We start from the raw sequence: 12,594 nt of genomic DNA, 5'->3' as shown, positions 1-12,594 counted from the left end.
TCCATTACATGCAAAGCTCAGTTAACTATTCTCATAGCTCCTACTGGTGGTACACCAGTTGATACATCATTAAACCATTTGCTAGAAAGGAGCTCTAATATGAACGTCTTAAATAAAAAACTAACATAAAAGGGGCCCACACTGAAGAATATGGATGAAGGGAATCCATATTCTTCACACACCCTTTTTTTTTTGTTGTTGCACATGGGCCCTTTGCAGTTTATGAGGATGGGCCCTCAGGATAATTTCCACTAAAAGGTCCACAGATGTTCAGTCCAATGCTGTGTATTTAAGTACTTCAACATCCATCATAGGAGACTGGATTGTTTGTGATTCTTCAGTGAAAGGATTTCATCACTATCAGTCATGCATTATATGGCAATGATACTGGCTGCCTGTCTTGTACAGGTAAAGCAAGTTCTTGTTCCACCTGCACAAGTCATGCGGCCACACAGAACCATGGTAATTTGCAGTTAAAGATAAAACACAGTTTTTCTGTATGCTAATAATTTGGCATGCTAGAATACACCTTAAAAAAGCAGATTGTCTTTCTCTGGGTTGCAAGATATGCAGTGCACTGACATTTATCAGCAACTCCCTGAGGAGCCGGTGTAAAGGATAGGAGTGGTAGTGGCCCTGATGAAGTGCCGTGTCATGGTGTACTTCCTCAGGTTGTCGCTCTCTGGGGATCGGTGCAGTGGAAATATATTAGTGAAGAAGGAGACCAGAGTTAAACGTAACTAAGTCTTTTTTACTAAGTGCAATGTAGAACTTTAAATACATACAGTAGTAGAGGCTTTGAGTGCATTTCTTCTCTGGCACCAATAAGGATATGGAGGCAGGTTGGTTGGTGGCAATTCAGCACTTAGGTGTAACTGGTCTGGTGGTCCTTTGGTGATGAGTGGCTTGGCTGTAATACCACACCTCGCAGCAGTGTCTTCAGTGATGTCTGGAGTCTCAAGGCTTTACTTGAAGGAAATTGGAGTAGTTCTCTCTGGAGAATTTGTAACCGGAGCAGGAGCTCTGCAGTTAGCTTCCTCTCCTCTTGGCAGGGAGCAGGTTCAGCCAACTCCAATTAAGGAAGGGGGGGGAGGGACAGGGTGGCTAGCCCTGTTCCTTTCCAACCTTTGCCAACCATTCTTCGCCTGGAACTAGAGCCACAAGCAAACAATAAAATACATAATACATAACAATATAAATTGTAGTATGCTGAGGTCTGGGGAACCACAACTGCAATCACGCTTCAAGGTCATATTTTTTGCCGTGATTTTGTAAAAATGACATCACCTTCTGTACCCCTAGATTTGTTGCTGACATCAAGGGTGATGATGTCACAGCTGGGGGTTGGATTGTGTTCTCATGAGAGGTGCTGGCCCAAAAAAATTAGGTGTCAGGATAGCTACAGGGACTGAATTTTGGAGCTAGGTTTGTCCATGTCAGAGGCATAATGGGGGTCATGTATCAACGTTTTATGCCAGGTTTTTTGGTGTAAACAAGTCACTAAATTGGGTGCATGTAGCACAAATTTTTTTTTTTTGCGACACTCTCACAGCTTTTTACAAAGTGGGCAGAGCATGTTCTATAATTTATTTAGAAATGTATTTGCAGTTTGCACATAGTACATGGAAAATAAATTGGTGGGCAGCTGACAGTGACATTTACTAAACTGAGCAATGTTCTTACAGCAGTCTCTGAGCAGCGGACAAGTGATAGACACTTCTTCTTGTGTTGGGGTAGAGACTTAGTTTGAGGACCACATCTTTGTTGCAATAAAAGTACCGGATGTCACCTTGTTTCTCTAATGTCCCGACTACCTCTGTGTATAAAAACGTAACATTTCATAAGACATACTATGGGGGACTTATGAAGCCCCCCTGCAACAGAAAAGAGGTGCCAAAGAATTGCAAATTTTAAGCAAGCTCCATTTTGAACAAAAAAAACGGTGACTTTTTCCATTTTAGGTCGCTTCCCACTGGACAGGAGGGGGCAGGGCCTATACGTCCCAACACATTTAAGATAACTTACCCCAGTTTTCTGATGCAAGTTACACCTGAAATCTAGCTCCTAGCTGGTAAAGAATTTAGATTCTGGCACATGGATCTGCCAAGATGCACCAAAGTTATTCACATCACCACTATTATTTTCCATTATAGGAGCAGAAGAACGGAAATAACAGGATCCATTTGGTTTTCATTCTTTTTTTTTTTCAAACTTTTTTGACAAACTCTGTAATGGAGGCTGAACATACCCTAAGAGATGTATGTTTCTTACTAATTTTGGCACATCTCATGCTACTTCTAAGCAGATGAAGACTGGCATGAGAATCACCAGTCTTCATAAATCTAAGTCTTTATTTTCACTTTCCACCACTCACAACAATGACTTGACCATCAATTTTATTGACATGATAGACATGAAACCTTCAAACAAGTTTATATCTTATATAGATATACTGTATATATTCATCTGATTGACAGCCTCTCAGAGTATGAATATTTTACATATGAGTAAGCATTCGTTACTGACTCCAGGCAACAGTCAAACAACATCTGCTCTCTTGGTGGCTCCAAAATGATTTTTTCCCCTCATACCTGACACAGTGTCTAACACTCAGTATCCCATAGCCTAGAGGAAGAATGGAGGCAAGTGGAAGTGAGGAATAGGTCATGCATTGTGTCATACTCTGCTTTATGTTCTTTATGTCATCCCTAGAGCAGATGTACAGTTCATGGCACTTAACCATGCTCACTCTTAACTGTGCTTTGATGGTTGTGGTCAAATTTAAAGGGGTTTTCCAGGAGTTTAATATTGATGAATGACCTATCCTCAGGATAGGTCATCAATAGCTGATCAGAGGGGCTTTGACACCTGGCACCGCCACCGATCAGCTGAGCACAGTGCCCAGTACAGCACAGTACATTGTATAGCTTGGTATTGCAGCCCAGGACCATCCACCTGAATGAGACAGAGCTACGCCCAGGCCATGTGACTGATGAACGTGACGTCATTGGCCAAGGAAGAGGTCGCAGCACTCCTCTTCAAACAGCTGATAGTCGAGGGGGCTTGGAGCTGGATCTTCATCGATCAGATATCAATATTAATCAATATTAAACTTCTGGACAATCCCTTTAAGTCCCTTCATTGACTTTCATGTTTTTTTTTGTGCAAGATGGACACAAAATTGGGGTTAACCAAGGCCGTAACAATGCAGAGGCAGACAGTGTTATACTACACCACAAGTGTTTATGCCAGGATTTAAAAAGTTCTAAAGTACCGTAGCTACCGTGCCGGTGCATTTCAGCCTTTTACATTATGTCTTCTTTAGGGCTCATGCACACAAACTTATTTTGGTTTCATGTCTGTACCGTTTTTTTGCGAACCGTATGCAGAACCACTTACTTCAATGAGGCCGTGAAAAACCCCAAAATGACAACGTGTGCATTCCGTTTGTGTCCTAGTTTTCGGACCCCTACTGATCAGACACTTATCCTCTTGTACACTGTGACACTACAACAACACTACATCAGGGCCACTACCACTGCCATCCTCTGCACCGGCTCCCATGGTGGCTCTCTGCACATGCTTGGCTTGGCTGGACATGCATATGTAGTAAATGGGGAGAGGAGAGAAAAATTATGCCCAGCAGCGGCTTATCTTCTGAGAACAAAACGATCAGACAGTTGAAAGTCAAAGCTGTTGGAGGAGAATCGGGAGGCCCCATACATTATAGATGGCTGGCGAAACCACCAACATAAATCTAATGTGTATGGCCAGCTTTAGCCCCATTAGAGTTTGATAGGGAGTTCAGCAACATGTGTACTTATTTCTTTTTCTCTGTTCACAGCATTTATATTTTTGAGAAAATTAACTTTTACCCATTACGCAAATTAAGTTGGAAGTAGGGCTGAAATGATTACTCGATTGAATCGAGCAATTCGACACAAAAAAATAATTGATGCAAATTTTTTTCATCGAGGATTTATTTGTGTCATGTGACCACGGAGCGGGAGTGAAGCGCTTGCTATTACTTACCGCTCCGTGGTCACCCGCCGGCCCGTAACGCGCTGCACTGGATCCTGACACATCGTCAGGTCATAGTGCACGTAAGCGCGCACTATAACCCGATGCTGTGTGACGTCAGGATCCAGTGCAGCGCGCGGAGAAGAAGAGGAAGAAGCCCCTACAGGAAAGGTAAGTATTTTATTTCACTGGCGCTGGGGACATGGCACTGAAGGGGGACAGCCGGCAATGGATGACATGGAGGGGCTGACTGATGGCAGTTGGGGACATGGAGGGGCTGATCTGATGGCACTGGGGGACATGGAGGGGCTGATCTGATAGCACTGGGGGACATGGAGGGGCTGATCTGATGGCACTGGGGGACATGGAGGGGCTGATCTGATGGCACTGGGGGACATGGAGGGGCTGATCTGATGGCACTGGGGGACATGGAGGGGCTCATCTGATGGCACTGGGGGAGTGGGGGGCATGGAGGGGCTGATCTGATGGCACTGGGGGACATGGAGGGGCTCATCTGATGGCACTGGGGGAGTGGGGGACATGGAGGGGCTCATCTGATGGCACTGGGGGACATGCAGGGGCTGATCTGATGGCACTGGGGGACATGGAGGGGCTGATCTGATGGCACTGGGGGACATGGAGGGGCTGATCTGTAGGCACCGGGGGAGTGGGAGACATGGCAATGGATGGCATGGAGAGGCTGATGGCACTAGGGGAGTGGAGCTGAAGGCACTGGGGTGGGGGGGAGCTGATGGCAAGGGGGGATAGTTTAGCTGATGGCACTGGGTGAACTGATGCACTTGGGCTGATCACACAGGGGGGAACGAAGGGTGTTGGGGACTGATGGCAAGGGGTCTGATGAGTTTTTATAAAGGAAAACAGTCTATTAATTCATTTTTTCTTATTACATTACTCGATTAATCATAAAAAATAATCAATAGAATATTAGATTACTGAAATAATCGTTTACTGCAGCCCTAGTTGGAAGTCCCATGAGGGCAGTCTCCTTCCCGGCAAGCCCTGCCTAAGAGCTCATTCAGACGGCCGTATGCTGTCCGCAAAAATGTGGATCCTTTTTTTGCGGATTAGATGCAGACCTATTCACATCTATGGGGCCCTTTTCTTCTGTTCTATGGCTCCGCAAAATAAATAAAACATGTCCTATACTTATCATTGAAAATCAGGACGTGGCCCCATTGAAGTCTGTGGGTCAGCAAAAATTCGGAATCCAATCCGTTTTTGCGGACATGTTGAACTGTCTGCAAAAAACAGATCCGCATTTTTGAGGACAGCATACGGCCATCTGAATGAGCCCTAACACTCTCTTTCCTGATTGACAGGGACAGGCACGTTGACTATGTACGAACCTTGCCCTGTCAATTATAAAGTAGAGGGAGGAGCTGGCCGAGGGGAGGAGCAAGGGTGCACAGAGTGGTGTGAGCCTGCCCTCGGTGCACTTAACGGCTTAATTGAATATTGATTAACAGATCACTATGTGAAAGGTATTACATTGGGCTAGCTAACCCTGCAAGACATTGGGAGTAATTGACAATATTTTATTGCACAGACTTTTTTATATTATCCTCGCCTGTTGGGAGTGGGCCCGGGTCAGGGCCGGGACATCAGCTCCAAAAAATGTACTAACATTTACCCCTGGAAACACGCGTAAATGTTGGTAAAAAAATACTCCTTCAGGGCCTGGGGTACTTTTTACACCAGACGCAGGGACTGCCGAAGGTGCTCCTAATTTATGATGAGGCTCATGCCTTGTTATAAATTAGGTTTATCCTTCGGTAGCATGGGGGGGGGATCAAAGACCGGCCTAAACCGTCATTGTTTGTAAATGACCCCTATTGTGCCTGGTTTTCCTGGTGACAGACTACGTATAACAGTTTCTGCCACTTTGGATATCGGAGACCCGCTTGTGGCTTAGCTCCATGGACACTTGCCGCAACTTCAAGTGGCATCAGTCTGGACACCGCGCCAAAAATGGACCTATACCTTCTTGTTGGAGGTCGCAGTTCTTAATATCCAGCTGCGTGAACTGCATAAACCACCATGTGAACAGGCCCTTACAATTCATAGTACTGCATTTAGTGTAGATGTGTTGTGCAGTGGTATATTGTGATGTATAATACAATTTCTGGTATCAGACCATTGATCGTCCTTTCTTGGGTATGGCACCTCTGTGTCACTGAAGAATATGCAAAGTGTGGAATGTAAAGCAGCCAGTTCATCTATCACCGTATTGTGTGGGCCATTCATTGTGCTATGGTGACAAAGAGACTGGAGACACCTAAGGATCCCAGCTGGCTGTTTAGGAAGCAGATGGTCAGGTTAGAAGAAAGGGGGAGGAATGAATGAAAGAACAAAAGAGGTGGAATTAACAGGAGGCAGGTGTGCAGGAAACTGGGAGGGTAAATGTACGACCTTCATAATGTGCGCTGAAGACATATTCATCAAAACCCATTCAAATATGACATGCTTTATGTAGTGCCGTTAGTGTAGTTGCACATGTAGTTTTTTTTTCTTCTAAAAAGCCATATTTTTGTCTCCATTTTTTAGGGGGAAAAAACATGCCGCAGACATATGTTATATGTTGACCTATAGAATATTATAAAATGTCCTGCAAACACTGTGTGGGTCATTTATCAAAGACCAGCTTTTAATGCCAGTCTTTGATAGCACAAAATAAACACTACTAACTCGGTTAGTATAGCCTCAAAAAAAAAAATAATACATTCTCCTAAGAAATAGCAACTACATATTCCAAAGACCACAGCTGGGGCAACAGGGAGTTAAAACTTAGCTTTTAATAATATTCAATAAAATGCATAGGAAGAACCAATTACCGTTATTAACATAGCGCACAAAATCATGACATGGGTCCCCGAATGGTAATAAATTGGATCCTGTGGCCCCTCCATAAATATATTAGAGATATCATATAAGAATTGGAACGTTCTTACCAATTCTGTCGCAATTCAAGCAGGACCAATTAGGCAACCATTCGAACCTGAGCTATGCCATATATGCTCAGATGGCTGTAAGATCTTGACATCACTCATAGATAAGATGACAATGGGTTCTTATGTATAGACTTTCAGCAGGAACGGCTGTCCCTATAGAACCCTAAATGAAGAGAGGGATCTAAGCCAGCCCTACCTGTCTATACAGAGCACCTGCCCCAAAAGGGGCGACCCCGTCCGGGTACCTAACCCTAACCCGGGCGGAATCCCTAGTAAACCCTATGAGATAGTTCCCGACGTGTCACGTTTCATTTGGTAATTCATCAGGGGAAATATTCCAGAAGGATTTTTACAAAAAATGAATCCTACAAAAAAAAAAAAAAAAAAGTTGTATGAAAAGAAAAGTACATCAATATACAAAAAAGAAATATATATATACATTGCAGCAGAGCCTACCTTACAGTCAGTGGACCACAAGAAAAGATGAAGGGCTAAAAGTTTCCCTTGTTACTTGTGCGCCCATCAGCGGATAAATGGCTACCACCAGAATCAAGAAGGCCCCCACTGGCCTCCAGTTTGCCTCCAGTTTATAGTCCAGCAAACGGGCATCAAGGGCCATGTTTTAAAGGCTGCGCCATGTGTGCCTATACCCGGGGACCGCCTACCCCGGTCACATGATCCAGGACACGTGAACAACGCCTGGCCAGTGAAGCGCAGTGCCGTGTCCGATGGAGCGCAGCGCCGGATCACGTGGGGCGGACCCAACACAGTGGAGAGTGGCGGGGTCATGAGCGGCAATGCAGTCTTCCCCCTGGTATTCAAAAGATAAAGAGAATAGGAACATTTGTGGCAAGATACAGGTGTAATTACTGTACAGACCGAAAGATATAAAAAAAATAGTGGACTACTTACAGACAGAAAATACTATAAGTGGGGGGAGGGGGGAATACAATAGGAGAAGATCTAAAATAAAGGTAGTAAAGCAGGCCGCGGACTGTGGATATAAGTAAGCCCAAAAGAGATAAAGGGGTTAAAGGAGATAGACCGAGAGAGGGATTGGATCCAAGGATGGGACAAAGTGAAAAGTTCCATGGGCTAAGATCACAAAAACGCCCAATCAAAAGAAATCCGTTATGCCCTTTAAAACTGAAAAATAAATCAAAAATAAAAAGTAAACAAATAGGGACACAAAAACCATATTTGGAGACCAGTATCAAGTGTGTTAAATAAAGCAGCTAAAATTTAGCTGTTCATTTAATCCGTGTGGAGCTATGGTTCTCAGGTAGTAGATTCAGCGGGCCTCCCTCTGTAAAATGTTCTTGTCCCAATCGCCTCCTCTCAAGGGTGGGTTAATTTTGTCAAGGTCCATAAAGGAGAGACAGGTGTGTCCTTCATGTTGGCAATGTCATTAAGATGTTCGCCCACCCTCCTCCGAAATGCCCGAATAGTCTTGCCAATGTATTCTTTGCCGCATTCACACGTGAGTCGGTAAATGACCCCACGTGTTTTTCTAGTTGATAAACTCACGAATAACATATTCCCTTTAAGTGACATTACTTTTGAAAGTCTTGCCAATCTGAATATGTTTACAGGCTATGTAGCCGCTACACCTATAGCATCCATTGGTCCTGCTCTGAAGCCACGAGCAGCCCGATGAAACAAGGGGTGTAAATTGGCTGTGCACTAGCCTGTCCTGTAAACTCCTGCCACGGCGATAAGTAATTTGCGGGCGATCCCCCACCACCTCCCTCAAGTCAGGGTCCATAGTAAGAATTTGACAATTTCTTTCTACAATATCTCGTATTTGTTTTGCAGCTCCATTATATGTGGTGATAAGGCGGATACGTTTATTCGCCTGATCACCCATTGGCTTCGGTGTCAGGAGGGCAGATCTTTCCTCTTGTAGGGCCGACCTAAATGCTGATCTCAGGATTTTGTTAGGATAACCACGTGGTTGGAATCTTTGATGTAAGTCTGCAGCCTGAGAAAGGAATTCCTTTTTGGTGCAGAAATTCCTCCAAAGATGGAGGTATTGCCTCTTGGGAATTCCTCTTCTGAGTGGAAGTGGATGCCCACTCTCCCACCTCATAAGGGAATTAGTGGAGTTCGGTTTCCTGTACACTGATGTATCCAGTTCACCTCTCCCATTTTTGGTAATGCCGACATCAAGAAAGGGTAAGGACACCTTATCTGATTCACAGGTAAACTGTAAGCATACCTGATTAACGTTAAGATCCCTCACAAATTATTCAAAAGCCTCCCTAGATCCATTCCAGATGATGAAAATATCATCAATGTACCGTGCCCACAGCCCTATTGAGTCAACAAGTGCAGTGCATTCTTCAGTAAAGACCATTGTTGCTTCCCACCAGCCCAGGAACAGATTTGCATACGATGGGGCACACGGACTCCCCATCGCGGTGCCCCTGAGCTGGTGGTAAAGCCTGTTGTTAAAAAAAGACATTTTTGGTTAAAGTAAATTCCAGATTGCGAAGGACAAAAAAGCTGTGGGCACGGTACTGACACCCCCGAGTCTGTAAAAAAATAATCAACAGTTTGAATCCCGAGATTATGCAGGATGCTGGAATCCAGGGCCTCCACATCGATGCTGGCGAGCAAACTATCAGCAACAACCTGAACTCCCTCCAAGCGCTTCAATAGTTCTGTTGTGTCACGGGTATAAGATGGCAAAGTAGTCACAAAGGTAGCTAATATTTGGTCGATATAAACGCCCAAATTTTGACACAGATTGCCCACTCCAGACATGATGGGACGACCCTTCAGTGGCGAAACCCCCTTATGCAGTTTTGGTAGACAGTAAAAGGTGGACATCTGTGGGAAAGGGGGTAACAAAAACATTATATTCATCCTGTGTGATCAACTGCTGTTGTTTAGCATCATCCAAAATACTCTTTAATTCTTGTTTGAAACTAGCCATTGGGTCGTGTGCCAAAATCTCATATGTGTCACGATCCTTTAACAGAGACTCACACATAGTCCTATAATGGTCATTATCCATGACCATCGTGTTGCCACCTTTATCAGATGGTTTAATAACCACAGAATGATCTCGCTCGAGGTTAGAAATTGTGGTGGTCATGCTATGATCACAATTGGACTGCTGAGTGACAAATGCAAGTTCCTCGATCTGTGTAGTTACTAGGTCGAGGAATACATCAGTACATGATATTTCTCCTGTAGGAGGAGGCATCTTGTTACTTTTAGGTTTCAGATTAGAAAACGGATGATCAGTTTCACTCTCAAGATCATACAGAAGGCGTACATCCGACAAAATATCTAGTGGAATACCCAATTCCCGGCACTGTTTCCTCGAAGTTTGCGAATGAATAAATTCAGGTCTTTAATAACATTAAACCATGTCATGATTTTGTGCGCTATGTTTATAACGATAGTTGGTGCATCCTATGTGTTTTATTGAATATTAATATTAGTTTTAACTCCATGTTGCCCCAGCTGGGGCTTTTGGTATATGCAGTCTTTGAGAGCCCCTGCGCTGCCATAGGCATCGGCTTTGTCATAAATTAAGTGCACCGCTGCACCCGTGCAACAAAATATTGTCACATGGTCACAAAAATGGGTCTTGCAACTTTTTTTATGCCAATAAATGGTGTAGAGCAATTAGTAAATGATCCCTTGAGTTTTTTGTAGTAGCATTTTATGACAGTTTCCTGGTGTGTTTTTTTTTTGGAGCCTTGGCATCTCTGGATGTTACGTTTTCCCAGGCGGTTTCCCAAAGACTTCTCTATAGGGGGAAAAAACATGCAACAAAAAAAGTGACGCTTTTTAGTAAGAGCCAAAAACTCTTCTGAAATATCACAACCAAAGGCTGGATAAGAAAAATGCAGGCTCGAAACCTGTCAGTTACAAGTCACTGTAGCGCCACCACAGGAAGCATTACAAAGTGTCCATTCACATGAATGTGTTGTCTGTGTAATTCAGGACATGCCATGTCCTCAGGAGTGAGAAAGACTCTTTGTAACTACTGTCCACTCTGGAGAAGAAATGAGGATCCTGAACAGAGGATTTTCCTTTATTAAGTCAAAATTGTAATAATAGGAGTAGACATCCCCTTCGTTGCTTTTACAGAAACATAGTATCTCTAAATAAACTGAACCATAAGAAGAACAAATATCAGCAACACAAGAGGCACCAGGCAGACATCAGACAAAAGGTCAGGGCCGGGCCAGAGGTCAGTGGCAGGCAGCAGACAGCACAGCTGTCAATCCAAGTAAGCAAAAGTGAAGTCAGAAGCAAAGTACAAGGTTTGTTAGTAGATATTTCAGCCAGGTCCACAATCCACACAGAAAATCTGCTCCAAAGGTTCCACAATTCAGGATTTCCTAATGCTTGTTTGTGTATTTCAGGAGGTGATATGGATTGTGCCTGGTATCTTTGGACATTTCAGCCATTGGAACTGAACAGAAGATGCTTTTTGAAGGCCTTCTTAACCACCATCTGTCCTCACAAATGCTTTTCTGGATGAATGGGCAAAAATCCCCACAGACACAGTCCAAAATCTTGTAGAAATCCTTCACAGAAGAATGAAAGCTGTTTTAGCTGTAAAGGGGTGACCAACACCATATTAATGTCTATGAATATAGAATGGGATGTTATTAAAGCTCCTGTATGAGTGATGTGTAGGTGTCTCAATACTGTTGTCCATATATTGTATGGTGGCTCTGTAGGTTGATACCGTACTGTACTGTAGTGGGAAAAGTCATTACAAATAACTACCGCTCACTTTCTGCATGCATTAGCACAATAGGAAGCAGTTGTGCATGTTGGACTATAGCCACATGAGCTCCTCTGTCTGCCTCTTATCACCAGTGATCATCAGTGAAAATTACTAAGGCCTGTTGCACATCTGCGTTTAAGCAGATCCGGCAGGCTGTTCCAGTTAGGAACCGCCTTCCGAATTCCGCCCGGCCCCATTCACTATAATGGGCACTAGTGGAGATTCAGTTGCAACCTGACAAATATGCCAAGGAGTGGCTGGATAAAAAGAGGTGCGTACAGCGGTATATGTCCAGCAGCTCCTCTACATATTTGCTGGGTTGTGACCGGATCTCTGCCGGTCTCCATAATAGTGAATGGGGCCGGACGGAATTCCAGCAGTGCACAGTTGCACAGAGACTTTCACTATGCAAAACCCTCTGTTTTGTTATGAAACGCACCATATAGGCAACTGTATTGGCGTGACTCCACCATGAGAGATGCCCCAATAAATCCCTCTGGTTTGTTTTCATCCTGTATGTAGAACCTCCTGTTGATGTTTCCAACCAAACCCATGATGCTCTTCTTTTTCCTCTACCACAGCTCCGGCACTGTCAATAACAATGCCCAGCTAGTTTATAGCTCCTCCCACCAGCTAGTTACATAGACACTCCCCTATCGCAGCCCATGGACAAAACATCACAGAAAATAAGAAAGAGCTGCATGGACATGGTCTGTCACGGTCCCTCCCGTGACAGAGGTGAGAAGATCGGATAGACTTGCTGCACGTGAGGCTATCTGACAGGTCTCTCTGTTGATATTTCCTCTTGGGATTGCTAGAGCTTGTTTGTCTTGGATCTCCTGCTTCTCC

At 44.1% G+C, this 12,594-nt stretch overlaps 1 long non-coding RNA gene across 1 annotated transcript in view; it reads left to right on the top strand.

Moving 5' to 3' along the window:
- Positions 1–11,564, top strand: part of LOC120997597 — a 79,092-nt gene extending 67,528 nt beyond the window's left edge. Inside the window, exon 3 of the long non-coding RNA XR_005778199.1 lies at positions 11,375–11,564. This is a non-coding gene — a long non-coding RNA (uncharacterized LOC120997597). The remainder of the gene's footprint in view (positions 1–11,374) is intronic.
- The last annotated feature ends 1,030 nt before the right edge of the window (positions 11,565–12,594 follow it).

The sequence above is a fragment of the Bufo bufo genome, chromosome 4 (genome assembly GCF_905171765.1).
Source record: "Bufo bufo chromosome 4, aBufBuf1.1, whole genome shotgun sequence".
Classification (NCBI taxonomy): Eukaryota; Metazoa; Chordata; class Amphibia; order Anura; family Bufonidae; genus Bufo; species Bufo bufo.
This window is presented reverse-complemented; position numbering and strand designations above follow the sequence as displayed.